This window comes from Mandrillus leucophaeus, unplaced genomic scaffold (genome assembly GCF_000951045.1).
Source record: "Mandrillus leucophaeus isolate KB7577 unplaced genomic scaffold, Mleu.le_1.0 Scaffold221, whole genome shotgun sequence".
In the NCBI taxonomy this organism is placed as follows: Eukaryota; Metazoa; Chordata; class Mammalia; order Primates; family Cercopithecidae; genus Mandrillus; species Mandrillus leucophaeus.
The window spans coordinates 2,867,227-2,872,465 of NW_012102266.1; positions in this window are offsets into that span (position 1 = coordinate 2,867,227).

A 5,239-nucleotide genomic window follows, 5' to 3' on the forward strand; every position below is an offset into this window, starting at 1 on the left:
TTTGCATCCATGTTATCTTTGGAAGAATAATGATCAAATCAAAACTTCAACTGTACCACCATGTTATTGTGATCATCAAATCCAAATTTGACAAAACGTTAAGCGATGTGAATTTAATTTCAGCAGTAGAAAATAGAAATTTTTTTCCTCAAAATGAAAAAAGTATTGACTGTTTCATGAGACTCCATATGCAGGTTCAATTCCTGTGTGCTTGTATGGTTGAGGGTGAGATTAGGTTGAAGGTTAGTAGGAAATTAACAAGGTGGGATTGGGCTGGCCCAAGGAAACCTGGAAACTTTATTATGAACATATGGTGTTGGGTTTTCTAGGAACCCCAGAAACAAAGCACAACCACTGCTGAAGCTACAGTTTTGTAAATTGTTAGTGCCTGAAGTATTGCTCCTTCCACTTAGCTTGTTCTTTTTTTTAAATTACAGCTATAAGATGTACAGTTGACATACAACTCATCCATTTAAAGTATACAATCCAATGGCTTTAGTATATTCAGAGTTGTGCATCCATCACTGTAATCAATTTTAGAACATTTTCACCACCCATAAAAGGAATCCCTATTCCCCTTAGTCATCATCTGCCCATACCCCTAGCAGACCTCACCCCTAGTTCTAGGCAACTATTAATCTGCTTTCCATTGCTACAGATTTGCCTTTCCAATTTACCTATTTCAAATGAATGGAATCAGACAATACAGGGCCCTTTATGACTGGCATCTATCACTTACATATTTTCAAAATTTATTCGTGTATCAGTACTTTATTTCTTAATATTGATGAAAAATATCCTATTGTATGAATGACACACATTTTACTCATCCATTCATCAACTGATGGGCATTTGCGTTGTTTCTACTTTTTGGTTATTATGTATAAGGGTGTTGTGAACATTCATGTACAAGTTTTTATGTGGACATGTGTTTTCATTTCTCTTGTGTATACACTTCAGAGTCTAATTGCTGGATCATAGAGTAACTCAATGTCAAATCTTTTGAGCAACTGTCGGTCTGTTTTCATAAATGGCTACAACGTTTTATGTTTCCACCAGCAATATGAGAGTTCCAATTACTCCAAATCCTTGTTAACACTTGTTATTATCTGTTCATAGTATTCCTTCATAATCCTTTTTATTTATGTAAGGTAATGTCCTCTGTTTCATTTCTGATTTTAGTAAGTTAAGTCTCCTCTTTTTTTCTTTGGTGAGTTTAGCTAAAGGTTTGTCAATATTGTCTATTCTTTCAAAACACAAAGTTCTGGTTTTGTTGATTTTCTTCATTGTTTTTCTAGGCCCTGTTTCATTAATTTCTGCTCTAATCCTAATTTTCTTCCATGTTTGCATTGCATTTAGTTTTCTTTTCTACTGTCTTAGGTGAAATGTTAAGTTGTTGATTTGAGGCCTTTCTTCTTTCTTAATATAGGTATTTACAGCTATACATTTCCTTCTAAGTACTGCTTTAGCTACATCCTGTGAGTTTCATTATGTTGTTTCCTCATTTTCTTTCATGTCAAGTTATTTTCTGATTTTCCTTTCTATGTGCTTATCTTTTTTTTGAAGACTGTCTAAACTGTCCAGTTTGACAGCTACCAGCCCCATATGACTACTTAAATTTAAATTAAAACATAATACAATAAAATAAATTTGTTCTTCAGTCATACTAGCCACATTTCAAGTGCTAATTAGCTACATTTGGTGAATGCCTGCTATGTTGGACAGTGGACAGAAACCTTTCCACCATTTTACAACATTATGTTGGGCAGCACTGCATAAGTATGCTCAGAGAGGGGAATATTCAAAGATGAAGTGTCAGTTCACAATGTATCTGTCTGCTGTTTTTCAAATGCCACATAGTGTATAAATGTCAATGCAGTTCAATGCCTCATTTGCTCAATATATTCTCTCGTTCACAGTAGTCTCTCGACAGGAATGTTTTTTGTGTTATGCAGCCGCAAGAGTTGATCTTGTTAGATCATCTCCGACATCTTCAACTACACTTTTGCTTCTGTTACTGCTCCTGGCGATTTCTTGCTCATCTTCTCCTACTGTTTAGTAACTATCAAGCACTAATGTTCATAAAGAAAGGGAAAACTGGAAGAGTTAATAAATGCTGAGTGTCTACCGTGTACCAGGCTCTCTCGGGAGCTTCTCGTGTATTAGCTCACTCAAATCCAAAATAATTCTAGGAGGTAAATATTTTTATCTTTATTTTTTGATGAGAAAAAAAATCAATGTCTAAAATGTAAGGGCAGAAGCCCACACAAATTATAAATGACAGAATCAGGATTTGAATCTTTGTTAGGCTCCAAAACCCTCTCTCTCTTGCTTATTTAATTAATCAACTTTATTTTTTTCAGACCCGTTTTAGGTTTACAGAAAAAATAGTCAGAAGATACAGAGGGTTTCTGTTTATCACCCCAATCACAGTTTCTCATATTATTAACATCTTGCATTAGTGTAGTAAATTTGTTACAATTAATGAACTAATGTTGATGCATTATTATTAACTAAAATACATAGTTTACATTAAGGTTCCCTCTCTGTGTTGTACAATTCTATGGGTTTTTGCAAAGGTATGATTCATATATCCACCATTATAATATGGTACAAAATAGTTTCACTGCCCCCAAATTTCCCTATATTTCAACCATTCATTCCTCCTTCCCTCACCCTGAATGCCTGGAAACCACTGCTCTTTTTATTGTCTCCATAGTTTCGCCTTTTCCAGAATGTCATATACTTGGCATTATACACTATGTAGTCTTTTCAGGCTGGTTTCCTTCACTTGGTAATATGCATTTCATGTTCCTCTATGTCTTTTCATGACATGATGGCTCGTTTTTTATATCACTGGAAAATAGTCTATTGCATAACTCTGTAACAGTTTGCTTATGCATTAGCCTATTGAAGGACATCTTGGTTGCTTCCAAGTTTTAACAATTATGAATAAAGCTGCTGTAAACATTAATTTACACGTTTTTGTGTATATATAAGTATTCAGTTCCTCTGGGCAAATATCAAAGAGCATGACTGTTGGATTGAAAGGTAAGAGCATGTTTAGCTTTGGAAGAAACTACCCAACTGTCTTCCAAAGCAGTTGTGCCATTTTGCATTCTCACCAACTTTGAATGAGGGTTCCCGTTGCCCCCACATCCTTGCTGGCATTTGGTGTTGTCAATGTCGTGGATTTTAGCCATTCTGTAGGTGGTAGTGATATCTCAATATTGTTTTAGTTTGCAATTCCTAATAACATATGATATTGAGCATCATTTCAGATGTTTATTTGCCATCTATATATCTTCTTTGATGATGTGTCTGTTCAGACCTTTTGCCTATTTTTTAATTTGATTGTGTATTTTCTCATTGTTGAATCCTAAGAGTTACACTTTTAAGAAGTAGACTGTGTCTTTCAAGGAACTGGTCCATTTCATCTAGGTTATCCAATTTGTGGTCATAGAGTTGTTCCTAATATTCCTTTATTATCTTTTAATGCCCATGAAATCAGGAATGATGCCCTATCTTTCATTTCTGTATTAGTAATTTGTATCTTCTCTCATTTTTCCTTAGTTAGCCTGGCTAGAGCTTTATCATTCTATTGATCTTTTCAAAAAACAAGCTTTTAATTTCATCATTTTTCTTTATTGATTTCCCATTTTGAATTCCATTAATTTCTGCTCTTATGTTTATTATTTCTTTTCTTCTGCTTAATTTGGATTAAATTTGCCCTTCTTTTGCTACTTTCTTAAGGTGGAAGCCTTATATTGATTTTAGATCTTTCTTCTTTTCTGATGTTTGCATTCAATGCTACAAATTTCCTTTGAGCACTTCCTTTGCTGCATTCCCCAAATTTTTATAAGTTGTATTTTTATTTTATTTAGTTCAAAATACTTTCAGTATTCCTTAGGACTTCTGTGACCCTCATATTATTTAGAAGTATATTGTTTAATCTCAAGCATTTTGGGATTTTCTCAGTATTTTTCTGTTATTAATTTCTAATTTAATTCTATTGTGGTCTGAGAGTATACTTTTAATAACTTCTATTCTTCTAAATTTGTTAAGGTGTATTTTATGGCCCAGAATGTGGGTTTTCTTGGTAAACGTTCCATGTGAGCTTGAGAAGAATCTGTATTCTGCTGTAGCTGAAATATTCTATAAATGTCAATTTAGATTCAGTTGATTGATGGTGCTGTTCCGTTCAACTATGTCCTTAATGATTTTCTGCTTGCTGGATCTGCCAATTACTAATAGAGGGATGTTGAAGTCTCTAAATGCAATAGTAGACTAATTTATTTCTCCTTGCAGTTCTGTCAGTTTTTGGCTCACACATTTTGATGTTGCGTTGTTAGGTGCATATACATTAAGAATTGTTATGTCTTCTTGGACATATGACCCCTTTATCATTATGTAATATATCTCTTTATCCCTGACAACATTTCTTGCTCTTAAAAATCTGCTTTGAATGACAGTAATATAGTTACTTCGGCTTTCTTATGATTAGTATTAGCATGATTATCTTTCTCTATTTCTTTATTTTTAATCTATCTGTGTCTTTAAGTAGGTTTCTTGTAGACAACATATAGTTGGGTCTTGTTTTTAATCTGTTGTGATACTCTGTAAATTAAATGGTTATTTATTTATTCATTCATTCATTCTTCCTCCCACGTGTTTTATTTGTTATTATTTGTGTGTGTGTGTGTGTGTGTGTGTGTGCACGTGCAATAAGAACACTTAACATAATACAGTATTAACTATAGGCACTATATTATACAGTGGAAATCTAGGACTTAGTCATCTTGCATAACTGAAACTTGCAGCCTTTAATGAATACCTCGCCAGACCCCAACCCCACCCCAAACCAGCCCCTGGCAACCATCATTCTACTTTTAACTTCTATGAGTTGGACTATTTTAGATTCCTCATACAAGTAGGACCAAATGGTTTTTGTCTTTCTTCTTTTTTTTTTTTTTTTTTTTTTTTTTGAGACGGAGTCTTGCTCTGTCGCCCAGGCTGGAGTGCAGTAGTGTGATCTCGGCTCACTGCAAGCTCCGCCTTCCGGGTTTATGCTATTCTCCTGCCTCAACCTCCCGAGTAGCTGGTGCTATAGGCTCCTGCCACCGCACCTGACTAATTTTTTGTATTTTTAGTAGAGACGGAGTTTCACCATGGTCTTGATCTCCTGACCTCGTGATTCACCCGCCTCAGCCTCCCAAAGTGCTGGGATTACAGGCATGAG